Genomic DNA, 16,975 nt, shown 5'->3' on the forward strand with positions numbered 1-16,975 from the left:
GAACATAGAGAGAAGGAGTATAGGACAAAAGGAAATATAAGAAAAACTCAGTAGTATGAGGAGACATGGAGAAGTAAGAGAACAGAGAGGAGAACAGGGGGGAGTAGAAGAACAGGGGGAAAATGATGAGAGGAATATGACAATAAGAAAAGACGGCAATATTAGTAGAGAGTGCAAAGTATAAGAAAAGAGAGGTGAAATGTGACTACAGAGAGAAAAGTATTAGAACAAAAAGAAAAGTATGAGAAAACAATAGGGAGTACCTGCAAAGAACAGTGAGAATAAGAAGAAACAAAGAATATAAGAACAGAAGAGTATATATGAAGAAAGAGGAAAGAATGTAAAAAGACACAGAGACAAAGATGTGGAGAAAAGACAATTATAAAGGAAGACTGACCGTATAAGGAGAGAGGGAGTACTATGAGAATACAGTAAGAACTATGACAACAGTGGTGAATATAAAGACAGGAGAGAATATAAAGAGGAGGACAAATATGCAAAAAGAGGAGCGAGTATGAAAAAAAGTATAAAAAGAGAGCAGAGTATAAGATAAAGAAGATAGTATAATCAGAGAGGAAGGAGTAAGACAAGAGAGGAGGGAGTATGACAAGAGAGTGTAGAAAATATGCAAAAAGGTATGAATATAATTCCTTAATGTACACACATACACAGTGTGATATTACCCGAAAAAATTATAAGACCATGCATTTTACCAAAACACATTTACTACTGTAAAACGTTTAAAAAGGAGCGAATATAGGGGCATATTATCAAGGACCAGTGTTAAAATTATCGCAGTTTTAACGGCCGGAAACTGCTGATAAAATGGACGATAATGGGCTTGATAATACGCCCTTGTTAATTCCCATAGAAACCCATGTTCTGGTGTTAACACGGGCTTCTATAGGAAATAACAAAGGCGCATTATCAAGCCCATTATGGCCGTTTTATCAGCAGTTTCCGGACGATAAAACGCTGATATTTTTAACACCGGTCCTTGATAATATGCCCCATAATTCCTTAATGTACACACATGCACAGTGTGATATTAGACAAAAAAATATGAGACGATGCATTTTGCCATTTACTACTGAAAAACGTTTAAGTGACTATACATATTCCATGTATAACTACATTTCAGTGAACAACACTGACTCATTTTCCAAATACATAAGCAATTTACTACATTATTCTGCCACTATTACATCAAAAAAACTAACAGAATAAAACAACAAAGATGCACAAGGGGCTTGTAAATCATCCCAGACTATATACAGAGGGAGACAAACAAGAAAGAGGACATAACAGGGAGTATCAAGAAAATAATTAAATATGAAGAGAATAGTAAGAAAATGAGGAGACAGAAGGAATAAGAGAAGAAATAGGAAAATATAAAGACAAAGAAGGGCAATATCACCGCAGAGGACAATATAAGAAAAAGACAGTAGTACCAAGAGAGAGAAAGGAGTAAGAGGAGACAGAAGGTAGTTTAAAAAGAGAGGCTTGAAATTATGGAAAAAGGGACAAATATAGGCCCATATTATGAAGAAAGGGCGACACATTATCGCCGCTTTTATCGTCAGGAAACTGCCGCTAAAGCGGGGATAATGGGCTTGATAATATGGCCTTGTGAATTCCCATACAAGCCCAGGTTAACACCATAACCTGGGCTTTTATGGGAATTCACAAGGGCATATTATCAAGCCCATTATCACCACTTTAGCGGCAATTTCCTGCCGATAAAAACGGCGATAATGTTTCGCCCTTTCTTGATAATATGGCCCATAATTCCTTAAAGTACACAGACGCACAATGTGATATTAAGCAATTAAACATAACAGCATGCATTATAGCAAAACACATTTACTACTATAAAACATTTAACAAGGGACGAATATAGGGGCATATTATCAAGACAGGCGATAAAATTATTGCATAGAGCATATTATTAAGCCCATTATCGCTGCTTTATCAGCAGTTTTCTGCCGATTAAGCGGCAATAATTGTATTGCCTGTCTTGATAATATGCCTCATAATTCCTTAATGTACATACATGCACCACATACATTCCCATACAATTTATCAACTCACCTTTCAAATTGATTTGTAGATTAAGAAGAATGTCACTCACACAGTAGATATTCTTATACAGAATTGCTCTAGTTCAGTGTTTGCAGCAGAACCACGAAATTGAACATTTTCCCTCTCATTTTACACATACATACATATAAATAACCAATTAAAATCCTTCACACATTAATTCGAAACAAAACACATATTTCCATTGCTTTAACATTTCAAAACTTTCCAACTGACATAACTTTCCACCCTACCCCCAACAGATCATGCAAAAGTCAACTGTCAACAGAGGTCAAATTTGATAGATCTTTGTAAAATATATATTTTTTATTGATTTTTTCTAGCTTACGTACGCTTATGAAACGACCTTCAGAATTCACACAGTACGCGTACACTAAATATACAGCATATATCACTAATTTTTTTCAATCCCCAGGGCTCAAATATAATGTTCACCACCCTGGGGGGAGCCCCAAAACCCCCATGGTCCCAGCGGCTCCCTGCATCTTCGGGAGCCGGCATTGCTTTTTGTCAGAGAGACCAGCTTACATGCTGCTCTCTCAGACGAAAAGCAATCAGCTTTCCTGCTTGAAAGAGAACTCTCGCCCTACCATAGCAAACAGCAGTGTCCCAGGGATAGGCACCCCGTAACACTACAGGAGCCGGCCCTGGTAGGTGGGGGTCCCCAGGGCCATCAAAGGCTCAACAAAGGCCATCAAAGATTTTGACTTTGGGGATCATTGTAAACCCCCCTAAGCAGTCCTAGGGGGACAGGAAGTCCAATAGCAAATAGCAAACTTTTCCTGTCAATCTACACACTCAATCAACACACATATACAAATAAATAAAAAATCACATTTATTCCCACATTACATCAAAACACACTTTTATATTGCTTGAACTTTTGCACCCTTTCCAACTGACAAAACTTTCAACCCTTCCCCCATTCCACAATCTGCCAGTTACCATAGAAACACTTTAGGGAACACCTAACTCAGCACACAGGTTAAAAGTTCATCATACATTGTTTCAAATTAAAACAGCAGCTGTGCTTGACTTGAGAATATACCAGCTTATCTTAAGTAACATTCTTTTCTATCAGTTTTTCTTAACCAATAAAAATCAGGCATTTAAAAAACAGAAACATTCATCCTAGCTTAGTGTAGAATGTTCTCAAACAACTAATCATTCCTTTTCTTTTTTTAAAACTGCATGTTGTCCACTATTTTAGAAAAAATCTTACTTTTCAAACTACCATTTCATTTACAGAGACCTTCAGAGTGCATCCAAACCTCTCTTCAAGATGCTTACAGTGTGGATTGTGGGACACAGCTATATTTTCTGGAGTCTAAGGTACGCAGAACAGAAAGGAATTCACAAATACCTACGTTTACCAAATGTAGACATTAAATGGATTGGACAGAGAGGATTAAAGTGGCACCAATTGATACCATTGGTGAAATCCTTTTTGCATCTCCAACACCCTGACCTCATAATTGTGCACTGTTGTGGCAATGACCTAGGCACTTTGACAGGGGTAGGTCTGGAAATGCTTATGAAGGACACCTTTGCACAATTGATGACACTGTTCCCCAAAACTGCCTCTGTATATTCTAATATATGCCAAAGGCAGAAATGGAAGCGGTCCAACCACTATTGTCGACAGATTGAAAAAGCTAGGAAACATGTGAATAAATCTGTTTCTGCCTTCCTCTGAGACTATAGAATGGGGTCCATCTACCACAACAATCTACGTTTCAATATCCATGGCATCTATAGGAGAGACGGTGTACATTTTACAGATGAGGGAAACAGAGTCTTCCTCTTGAACTTTAGACTCTGCATTGGTACTTATTTGTAGGTACTAAAATCTCCCAATAAACAAAAGGGCTCTTTTTAGAGCCATCCAACATCTAAACAGATACATTTCATAAATATCTTAAAAATGTTCTTCTTTTTCTTCCTTCAGTACGCTTATGGGACGACTTCCAATCTTCGCACGATATGTCATCCATACGTGCTTGGTACGCGTACGATAAATCTAACATTAAAAAAAATAGCCTTTATCACAAATTTTCTATAATCCCCAAAGAACCCCATCCCCCAGGGCTCAAATGTAACGTTGCAGACCGTGGGAAGAGCCCCAAGGCCTCCACGGTCCTAGCCGGCTCCCCACTTCCTGCGGGAGCTGGCATTGCTTTTCATCACAGAGAGCAGCTTACATGCTTACATTCTACTTTCAAAGAAGATTTCAACAGTTATACATTTTATAAAATGACATAGTACTTCACGCTAAAAAACAAAAGTCAGCACAATTATAATAGAATAGAAAATAGAGAAAAAAATACTTCTACACTCAACAAACTCGTAAGCAGACTTCGCAGTTTAATTTAAAAGCACCCTACCACAACTAGTTTTTGAAACGCATTATACAATAAAATGCGTCACAAAATAGGCTACATACATAGTGACTGTATCGTAACGTCACATTGAAAAAAGAAAGCCACTCTTACGCTACCAGGAAAACACAACAACACTATAAGGCCCAAATTTCCATTGTAGTGATTTCTTAGTTGCAGGTTTAGTTGTCAGATCGACACACACACTCCCTCATGGCTGGTATACACCCACACCACACCCATTCAGCCTATTCGTCACTACACATGTGACCCTATGTATAAAAAAGACGGAGCACACGTGTTGTACGCCATTTTAGAGTTGTTCCCAAACCACCGAACAAGGGTCCCACTAACACATGCGTGGCCTCTTTGGTCACTGAGTTAGTAGTGCCCGAAGCATTCAGCTGGTGAACAACCTGCGATGATGATGATGATGGGAGCACGAGTATGTCGTTAGCCATACAGATATCAAGACTCGGCACCATATATGAGACTTCTTTGTTGGAGATCGGGACTACATCATGAAGAAGGTGTCTTTTCCACGAAAAGGTGAGCAGTGAGGCTTGAGTATGCAACGGAAGGAGTCAAAGGGTTATAGTTGACTAGATACAAAAATGCGACTTAGTATTTTAGACGAACGCACTTCTACATAATGTATTAATTTACATGTTTAATTTTTTTTCCCCAATAGCAGTAACATTTTTATAATCGCTGAAATGTCTGGAATATATTCACAATACAAACAGTTCATAGAAATGTGACAATAAATGTCTATAAAAGCGCGATATTCTCTAACTCCAAAATATTATAGCAACAATTACCAATCATAACATCTTTCTTTTAATATCTTTTAGATGTACAGCTTCACAATGGATTATGTAACACGGACGACGGCAATAGCACAAGGTGAGCAAAGAAGCTTGTTTCCGAAACAACGACAAGTTATCTGTCAAAGGAGAGAATCTGTAGTATGCAGCAATCGCAAAAAAAACATTGGGCTAAACTGGGCTTCAGCTAGGATGACATAGCTTCCTGGGCCCACACACAGTTGCACCAGAGTCTTTCAAACATATTTTGCTTGTTAATGAGGCTTTGATATTCTCCCCCCCGCTTACAGCCCCTGCAGATCCACTCTTCTTTTTGCTTGAGCTTAATCCCCCACCCCAAATATTTTCTACCCCGATATTTTTGACTGTGGTTGCGCCTCTGGCTTCACGTACCCCTCCCCTGTCGTGTGTGTCTCTCCCACGTTTTAATGTCCTTTTTTCCCTTTCTCTTTCTTACTCTCTCCCACGTTTCTCTTTCTTTTTTAAAGTTTTGGACTTTGCTATCTCCACTCTGCTCTATACAACCTTATCTAAATTGAAATGATTAACTCTCTTGATTACAGTGAAGGCTTCTTCCACACGTAGAGCACCGTCTTTCATTCACTCTCTGTGACATAATTTTTCTTTCTCTTTTAATCTTATAGAAAATGCTGTCTGCTTTGACGTGTAGAAGCAAAGGTGTCTTCAAGTTGTGAATTCCACTGGCCACTGTGTTTGGCCGCAGTGTTTATACAACGGTAAGCACAGAGGCCTAAATATACAATGCCTTCATTACAATGCATTAGAAATAAGTTGGCATATTTACAATCCCGTTGTGCCACTTTTGTGTCAGTAACGCAGTAGGCACTTCCATATAGACACCACTTGAACGCGGCACTATAACAGAACTGAAATGTACTAGGCACACTGCACATGTAAAACTGTAGTGTTACCTTCATTTGTGAAAGGATACAGTCGGTAGTGTGCAGCAGCTTCACTGTGTAAAATGTATAATTACCTGCGAGCAGTGACAACAGATAGGTTACAACAGTCTGACAAACATATCTACAAGCTTATTACGCCACTTTTCTGTCACTTTTAACATGGGAAAAGTGACGCAAGGAGCTTGTAAATCTACGTCTGACTTTTCAAGAAAAAATCTCAACTCCAGACTCTGCGACACAGTTTTAATGTTGTTTTCTCTCTCTCTCTTTCTCTCTCTCACTCTCTGTGACATCATTTCTCTTTCTCTTTTAAACTTATAGAAAATGCTGTCTGCTTTCACGTGTAGAAGCAAAGGTGTCTTTAAGTTGTGAATTGCACTGGCCGCAGTGTTTGGCCGCAGTGTTTATACAACGTTAATCACAGAGGCCTAAATATACAATGCCTTCATTACAATGCATTAGAAATAAGTCAGCGTATTTACAATCGCTTTGTGCCACTTTTGTGTCAGTAACGCAGTAGGCACTTCCATATAGACACCACTTGAACGCGGCACTATAACAGAACTGAAATGTATTAGGCACACTGCACACGTAAACCTGTAGTGTTATCTTCATTTGTGAAAGGAGACAGTCGGTAGTGTGCAGCAGCTTCACTGTGTAAAATGTATAATTACCTCCGAGCAGTGACAACAGATAGGTTACAACAGTCTGACAAACAGATCTACAAGCTTAGTACGCCACTTTTCTATCACTTTTAACATGGGAAAAGTGACACAACAGCTTCTAAATCTACGTCTGACTTTTCAAGAAAAAATCTCAACTCCAGACTCTGTGAGACAGTTTTAATGTTGTTTTCTCTCTCTTTCTCTCTCTCACTCTCTGTGACATCATTTCTCTTTCTCTTTTAAACTTATAGACACTGCTGTCTCCTTTGACTTGTAGAACAACACCTGAAGTGAAGTTGTGAATTCCACTGGCCGCAGTGTTTGGCCGCAGTGTTTATACAACTGTAAGCACAGAGGCCTAGATATACGATGCCTTCATTGCAAGGCATTAGAAATAAGTTGGCATATGTACAATCCCGTTGTGCCACTTTTGTCTCAGTAACGCAGTAGGCACTTCCATATAGACACCACTTGAACGCGGCACTATAACAGAAGTAAAATGTACCAGGCACACTGCACACGTAAAATCGTAGTGTTACCTTGACTTGTAATGCTTCAGCTCATTTAGTCACATCTATATAGTTCTAAACTCTAATTTTCTTTTTTGTTTTGCAGATTACCAATCGTACGTCTTTTGGAGTCAACTTCACAATTTGTTTATACTATTGTTTTTTTAAAGTTATTTTTCTAGTTGTTTATTACATAGTAATCATTAAGTTTTGTTTACAGTTATTCTTTTAATAAAAGTTTATAAAAAAAACAACATACTACTTTTTGTTTGGGGGCGGTGACGGTCCACAATAAAAATAAGATTTATAATGTTGAAGTACTATAGTAAGATGTTCTAGACTAGGATTGAAGAGTTATATTTTCTCTGGATACACTACACCATGGTAAAGATATCAAACTAATACGAAACAATGTGTACCACATTTACAAACCTCTTGTGACATTTCCCCATGCAAACCTATCCCCTACAAAATTAAGTGTGTGGGCCTCAATGACGCCCCTCAAACCACGGAAACAATAACCCTACAAAGACTTCTATATTGTATGAGAGGGACTGCGTGGCCCTCCGCCTGGTGCCCTGGAGTCCACCACACCCAGACCCGGTTTCTGCAGTGTCCTGGGGGAAACAAGCCATTACAGCGCGGTCATAAGCACTCGTGATCGTCACCACGAAGCCATTAGCATGCATATGCATTTACCACGCATGATAAACGCATAATCTTAATAATGTCTTTATGTTGACGAACACGCGTTGTAATGGCTGTGGCTTACGTCCTTCAAATTAGTTTCTAGGTATAAGTGTGACCAAGTCTGAAAAGATCGGAGGCCAAGGACAAACACGTGGTGTCTGTGGCAGGAAATCTCATCGATCACAGAGAAAATAAGCGGAGGGTAAAATGAAAGTAACAGGTATAATAAAAATACCGGAAGAAAACTACTAAAATGGCGGTGGACGGAATATGTAATCAACGTTTGGCGCCTCGACACTACATTTCAAATTAATATAGATACAATATGTTTATTAATATATTACAAAAGTATAGCAGCGGATGACACACACGAACCGGTAAAAAGAAAGAGGCAAATTTAATACCTGAAATGAGGAGAGGTTTGCTTGGCGAACTTGAAGAAAAAGAAAAAAAACGTGCGTTTGGAAACAAGGCTGTGCATGCGTAGAGAGTACAACTGGTGCAGAAAAAAAAACGGAACGTTTTACATACTATCATAGAAATATAGCTCTTTTTTTGACCAGTAAAGTTAGTTCTCAAAAAGAACTTTTTTCATTTTTTTTAGCCTCAATGCCCCCACGATCCCAGACGGCTCCCCGCGTCCTTCGACAGCCCACATTGCTTTAACACAGACAGCAGCTTATATGCTGCTCTCTCTGATGAAAAACAATCTTTTTTTATTACTTGAAAGAGAGCAGATTAACTTGCTCTCTTTTTCAAATAAGAAAGCGTTTTTCTATGGTAAAGTGGGAGCGGCGACGGTACCGCCCTACCATACCAAACATCAGTGTCCCAGAAGTATGCACCCCGAGACACTGCAAGAGCCAGCCCTGGGAGATGTGGGGCCCAGGACCATCAAGGGTTACACTAAGGGGGCCGTGCGACCCCCTCCCAACATGAAAAAACCCTGGGGAGTCCACGTACCCGGGACTGGAAGGTCCTTTTACATATTACTGCCCCAGGAAGGTGGCGGTCCCCACGACGTGTACGAGGAGAGAGAGAGGGAGAGCTGAAAACATACTTTAAAAAAATAACATTAAAAAAAAGCCTCGTCGGGGTGACGGTCGCCGAGACTGAGGGGAGGAGGACCGTAACCCCCCACATACTTCAAAATAAAACCACAGAGGGGTGGCCTCCCCGGTGCTCGGGGCACCTTACAAGCCCCCCATTATGTAAAAAACTTGCCCCCGGAATTTGCCCCCCCGAGACCTAATGATTAAAATGGACTTCTAGTTTTGTTTTTGCCTTTTCCACCGCGTACGAGTACCATACGCGTACGCCGTGATTTTTTATTTTAAAGAAAATAAAAATTGAGGCTAAAAATCCATGTACGACCCCCTGAGCAAGCCTTGAGGGTCAGAATGTTTCTACCCTGCCCCCTTTCCTCATTTCTCAACTTTGTTTTACTGTTTTCTTGACACTCGGTTCTAGCGACGAACAAGATGGCTGCCAAAACATCCTGGTTTGGAGTGTTGACAGACAGTTGACAGCCAATCAGCATGCAGCTCGTGCTCGTAATTGTACGGATTTCCGTAAGCGTTCCGTACTTCGTCTCTAGATATCGCTATGATTTTACTTGTAATTTTCTCAGAAACTACTCAACGGATTTACACCATTTAACAAGAAGCACAATCTGCGAACAAAACTCTACCTCTCTACCAAATGTGGAGTAATTCCGTTCAGCCGTTCGGCCTGTAGCCCTGGCTAAAGGTCCCTATGAAAAATTGCATGGGGGAAACACGTTTTGGAACCCCCCCTTTTTCTCAGCCCCCACTTGATGAATCACCCCCAAACTTTCAGGGAAGGAGCGGAACCAAGCAGGCCATTGTCTTGGAGAAATTCGCGAAGATTCGTACACCGGCGCCAAAGGTATTCCAAATAGAATGTTGTGGATTTCCTATAGAAAGTAGGTCCTAACTATAACTACCTACTGGCAACTGCCAGTAGGTAATATATATATATATGTCACCACCAATCGATTGCAGAATATTTATTCCACAACTGCACAGCAACATGTTTTGACTTTCGTCTTGATCACGCTAACAAGACAGGCAGCATACACATCCTTATACACAGTCTTAATAAACATCAAAGAAAGACTTACAAATACACATGAGTGAAAATAGTGGAACGATATAAAAAAGTGTAAAGAAGTTTGTGAGATGGAGCGGCCATCTTAACACTGTATTTACAACTATAATAATCTGTCTAAACAATGATTATGTCATAAAATAATTCACGTAACATGACCCTTTTCAGTCAAATAAATCCCCATGAAATGTAAACCGCACAGTTTCAATGTTTGTACATGTTTTACAGTACATACTGAATATTTCATACTGGGAGATATAATTAAATTCTCCTTACTGTCATTTCATTTGTAAACAATACAGGAGCATATTATTATCAAAATCTCATTAGTCTAAACATGTCTGATTCAAAACCTCGTGCTTTATTGAGCACGACCGCCGCCTATGTATTACTGCTCCCAGCTTGATGTCGTCGTACGAGGTGATCAAGCCCTGATCTTTGGACTGGGTAAGAGTGGTCTGCTAAATTCAGACACTCTGTTCATCACCACCCCCTTTTCTGAATCATTTTGTCCACCATAAGCGTGGAAGGGTATACTCAGATGTGAGTCCCTTGCTCATTGCACCATCAGGATTCAAGCAAGCCGGGCCGACGACGGCTGAAATGCCAGAAACCGGTCCCCGGAATCTTGTTTCCTTCCCAGTATAAGAATTGGCTTGGTAGTTTGGTTTGCCCTGTTCCCATCATGCACTGGGACAGGAACAGACTAATTTGCATATAGCCAGGTTCTGAGCTGGGATGGTGCAGTGAGCTAAAAAACGGTGATGGATCAAGCCCTGATCTTTGGACTGGGTAAGAGTGGTCTGCTAAATTCAGACACTCTGTTCATCACCACCCCCTTTTCTGAATCATTTTGTCCACCATAAGCGTGGAAGGGTATACTCAGATGTGAGTCCCTTGCTCATTGCACCATCAGGATTCAAGCAAGCCGGGCCGACGACGGCTGAAATGCCAGAAACCGGTCCCCGGAAGCTTGTTTCCTTCCCAGTATAAGAATTGGCTTGGTAGTTTGGTTTGCCCTGTTCCCATCATGCACTGGGACAGGAACAGACTAATTTGCATATAGCCAGGTTCTGAGCTGGGATGGTGCAGTGAGCTAAAAAACGGTGATGGATCAAGCCCTGATCTTTGGACTGGGTAAGAGTGGTCTGCTAAATTCAGACACTCTGTTCATCACCACCCCCTTTTCTGAATCATTTTGTCCACCATAAGCGTGGAAGGGTATACTCAGATGTGAGTCCCTTGCTCATTGCACCATCAGGATTCAAGCAAGCCGGGCCGACGATGGCTGAAATGCCAGAAACCGGTCCCCGGAAGCTTGTTTCCTTCCCAGTATAAGAATTGGCTTGGTAGTTTGGTTTGCCCTGTTCCCATCATGCACTGGGATAGGAACAGATTAATTTGCATATAGCCAGGTTCTGAGCTGGGATGGTGCAGTGAGCTAAAAAACGGTGATGGATCAAGCCCTGATCTTTGGACTGGGTAAGAGTGGTCTGCTAAATTCAGACACTCTGTTCATCACCACCCCCTTTTCTGAATCATCGTGCTAAAAGATGCAGCACTGGGTTCTCTCCAGATAACAGGTGAGTAAATCGGAATTCATAGTTTGGCTGATTTTACAGGAATATTTGTATATTTAAAAAATCAACACTTAGAAACTTTTCTGCTGAAAACCACACAATGGATTCCTATGGAAGGAAATACAAGTTACTGTAAGTACGCTTAAAATTACTTTTCAGGGTCAGTGCTGGGCTAAAGGGTGCCGCACTGGGTTCCCTCCTGATAACAGTTGAGTAAATCGTAATACGTAGTTTGGCTGATTTTACAGGAATATGTGTGCAAACACGCCCTGTGGCGTGTTTTAAGTTGCAGGATTAAGTGCCCTTGAATCCTGAGGTCCCTTGGGGGCCAACTAGCCCACCAGGTACCTCTAGTATCTGCCAGGGAGCAGCGTTGCGGAGAGGTGTTCTGAGGCCATGCCCCTTTTTACAACACTCTGCAATGCAGCTCCGTGACGCTTACTGGAGGTACCTGGTGGGCTAGTTGGCCCCCAGGGACCCTCAGTATTGACAAGGAATTAATTCCCCAACTTAAACTGCGCCACAGGATGTGTTTGCACACATGTGAACTCAGGCTCTGCCCCCTCCCTTCACCACTGTGCAAACACACCCCGTGGCGTGTTTTAAGTTGGGTGATTAACTCCCCTTGAATCTTGAGGGTCCCTGGTGTGCAACGAGCCCACTAGCTACCTCCAGTAACTACCACAGTGCTACGTTGCAGAGAGGTATAAAAAGGGGCGTGGCCTCAGAACACCTCTCTGCAAAACAGCCCCCTGACACATACTGGAGTTACCTGGTGAGCTAGTTGGCCCCAGGGACCCCCAGTATTCAAGGGGAATATGTTCCCTCTCTGCAAACGCACCAGTGGGAATTGGGACCACCCCCATCACCAGTCAAAAAAGACAGAAATCTTGGAGTAATCTTTGACACTAAGTTATCATTCATGCACCACGCCAACTCAATAGTCTCATCAGCTTTCTATATCATCAAGATCATAAAAAAACTTCTCCCATACCTCCCTTCTGCAGGCGCCAAAACATTGATCAGTACTCTGGTCATGTCCAAAGTAGAATATTGCAACAGTCTATTCATCAACGCGCAAGAAAGAGTTCTCAACAAACTACAGATAATACAAAATGCTGCAGCCAGGCTGCTGACAGGCACTCCCAAATTCAAGCCCATATCCAAAGTAGTTCGCCAACTCCACTGGCTACCTGTCAGAAGCAGAGCCAAGTTTAATGCGCTCTGCATTGCTTATAAGGCCATTCATTCCATCGGTCCTGACTTTCTTAGGCAATCCCTTTGCCCCTACAATCCGCCCAGACAACTACGTTCCTCCTCTCCTAATCTTCTCATTGTTCCCTGTACAAAAAAAGTATCTTGGGGTGACAGATCTTTTCTTTGCGCCACTACCAAACTTTGGAATATTTTTTCCCCCATATCAAAGCCAGTCATACCCTGCCTACCTTCAGAAAGCAGATAAAGACATGGCTTTTGAATCAATAACTCACCTATATACCCGATTGCCGTCAGTCCTCAGCGCTGAGACACCTACGGGTATTTGTGCGCTTTATAAAATGCATAAATAAATAAATAAGGGGACGTGGCCTCCGGCTGCAAACCCTTTTTTAAAATATATTTTGTTGAAGAAGGGTTGCTATGTAGCCCGCCTTCTCTTTCTAATTTTTTGGCCCTGGGGACCCCACCCCCCAGGGCCTGCCCCCAATTTGTTTTCTTTTAAATTAAACTATTTGGAAGGGGGCCCTGTGGCCCCCTCCTGCGGACATAGTCTGCCCCGGGGACCCCATCCCCCCTGGGCATAGGCATTTTAAAAAAAAAAATCTTTTTGACCTGGGGTCGCCATCCCCCGGGGCGGCACTTTTTTTAAAAAAAAATACAAAATTTAAATTGGGGGAGGGTGACTGCGCGGCCCCCCTCCCTGGCCATTAATAGCCCCAGGGACCCAATCCCTCAGGACTGGCCCCCTCCGTTGGGGATAGTCATGGTGGGAGGTCCCCAATCCCCCTACGGTCCCAGCCAGCTCCCCGCATCCTGCGGGTGCCGGCATTGCTTTTCCATATGGGGAGCAGCTAACATGGAAAAGCAATCTGCTTTCCTATTTGGAGAGAGAGCAGGTTCCCTGCTCTCTCTTCCAAATAGGAAAGCAGTTTGCAATGGCAGGGTGGGATCCACGAGGCACCCACCCTGCCATTGCAAACAGCAGTTTCCCGGGTGGGCAACCCGGGACACTGCAGGAGCTGGCCCTGGGGAGTGGTGGTCCCCAGGGCCATCAAGGGCTCTAAGAGGGGGGCTGCCCACGCCCTCCCACATTTTTTAGAAGCCCTGGGTCCTGAGGGTCCTCAAACCCCCCTCACCCAATTTTCCTAAGCCACTGAGGAGTGGTGGTCCCCAGGGCTGGGGGGCCTGAGAGCCCTCCACCCATTTGGTTTGAAGCCCCAGGGGTGGTGGTCCCCGGGGCTGCGGGGGGCCCTGTGAACCCCCCGCATACATTAAATATTTGCCCCATGGGTGGCTGGGTTGGGTGGGCGGTACTGATAACCCCCCCACCTATTTCAAAATAGCCCTGGAGTGGTGGTCTCCGGGGCTGCGGGGGGCCCGTGAGCCCGCCACATACGTTAAAATTGAGCCCTGGGGGTGACAGTCCCAGGGGCTGCGGGGGCCTAAGAGCCCCCCCACCCATTTTGAAGAAGCTCCAGGGGTTGGTGGTCCCCAGGGCTGCGGGGGGGCCCTGTGAGACCCCCGCATATATTAAATTAGAGCCCCGGGGTGGTGGTCCCCGGGTCAGTTTTGGGTGGATTGGGACCCCCCACACTATTTTTTCAATAATGCCCCCGGGGGCAAATTAACATATTTACCGCGGGAGACAGTGTTTTTTTATATCGCTAGGATGCGAGGATCCTACAGGCATCCATAGATATATATGTGCTTTTAAATGTCATTTTCTCAGAAACTACTGAACAGATTTACACCAAATAAGCAAAAGGCACACGTCTAAACTGAGGACTACCTCTTTGCCACATTTGGTGTCATTCCGTTCAGCAGTTCCGGCTGTAGCCGTGCTTAAAGCTCCTATGGCAAATTGCATGGGGAAAACACGTTTTGGGACCCCCTTTTTCCTTGGACCCCGCTTGAACAATCATTCCTAAACTTTCAGGGAAGGAGCGGTACCTAGTTGGCCAAAAGTTTGGAAACCTTTGCGCAGATTCATCAATCGGCGCCAAAGTTATTGTCAATAAACTGTTGCGGATTTCCTATGCATAATAGGTCCTAACTATAACTACCTACTGGTGACCGCCAGTAGGTAATATATATATATATATATATATTCACTGAAAAAACCATAGGTTATAGACCATATATAGTTAGGAATTAGCATTTAAAAAACCTTATTTTACTCACACAAAACCATTGAAATTCCATATATAGTTAGTTGCACTAACTATATATCGCGCACCCGCAATCCACTGCTGATCATGTCACATATTACATCATTCATGACATGGTCAGTGACATCACTGATGACATCACTGATGACATCTCAAATGACATCACTGATGACATCACTGATGACAACATCCAGTGACTGTATGTTTCTGTAAAGTTAAAATATGTCTTACATATTGAAGAATGAGTGGATGTATAAGTGTCTGGATGAAGGATTTAGTAGGTGCGTGACTGACTGTATGAGTGAGTGATTAAATGTGTCTCACTGAATGCATGGGTTAGTGACTAAACTGTCTTAATTTGTGCATCATTATGTCTGTTGTGATGTAAACTGCTGCATGTGTTGATCATTAGCTATACGAGAGGCTATATGTGTTATTAATTGGTTGCCCAAGTATTTCTATGGGAGATTGAGTTTGTGTGGGGGTGGCTGGAAGGTGTGTGACTCTATGCATAGATGTGTGAGCAGTTTATTCACTAGGTGTATGAGTTCAAGAGTGCATGTGGAAACAGCTACATGGGCAGTTGACTGTGTGCATGAGTGTATTGATGAGTGAATGGATATCTCAATGCTACATGTCATAGTAAGTACATATGTAAAACACAGTACATGTGAGAGTTGGCATATATAAATAACTGTGCATGAGAGCCACTGAATGAGTGAGTGGTTGTATCGATCATTGTGAACTTGTATCAGGGATTGTATAAGAGAGTAAATATGTGTTAGTATATGTTTCAATAAGTAAGGTGTGTTTAACTGTATAGTTGAAGAAATGGAGGTGAGATTGTTTCTTTGCATGACTGACTGGGTGTGTGAGTAACTCCATGGATGAGTGGCAGTGTGTGAGTGTCTGTATACACTGAGTGTATCTAAGGTTATATTAGAGTCTGAAGAGGTTTATCGTATTAGCACAAGAATGATGTCAAATGAGATGTCATCAGTGATGTCATTTGAGATGTCATCAGTGATGTCATCAGTGATGTCACTGACCATGTCATGAATGATGTAATATGTGACATGATCAGCAGTGGATTGCGGGTGCGCGATATATAGTTAGTGCAACTAACTATATATGGAATTTCAATGGTTTTGTGTGAGTAAAATAAGGTTTTTTAAATGCTAATTCCTAACTATATATGGTCTATAACCTATGGTTTTTTCAGTGAATTTCAATGGTTTTTTAATAGCAAATATCATAAGCTGTCGAATGTCAAGTACGTGGTAAGTAAAAACATTTTCGTGTTTATGCACACTGATCTGCTTTGAATGCTGCCCCCCACCCCTCATTTCTATTAGGAGTACTCTCTCTTTGCAGATAGTGAAGGGTAGTTAACGCAGGCCTTTGCCCCCGTTGTAATCCGTCGTGCCTGCTTCTCTCTCCATTTGATTGATTGTTCTCTTTGGTTCATTCTCTATTTACAAACAAGCACAGAGTCGCAATACTCTGTTTAGTCTTTGCAGATAGCGAAAAATCGTGTAAAAAAACAAAAGGAATCGAGCAAAATCAGTAGGCCACTAATGGGATCTCTTTTTGACCTCCCTAAAATAGAAACATTAGGAACAACCTGTTGATAATACCAATGTGTATGTACATAAGCGGCGTTCATTTGTGTTCACAGTACCCCTTGTTGATTGTTTGAATCGAGCATTGAATTGTTCGAAGTTGGTTCTCTTAAGAATCTTCTCTGCCTGCAAACGAGGAAGAATAGGAATATTCTCTCTCCCTTT

This window comes from Lissotriton helveticus, chromosome 4_1 (genome assembly GCF_964261635.1).
Source record: "Lissotriton helveticus chromosome 4_1, aLisHel1.1, whole genome shotgun sequence".
Classification (NCBI taxonomy): Eukaryota; Metazoa; Chordata; class Amphibia; order Caudata; family Salamandridae; genus Lissotriton; species Lissotriton helveticus.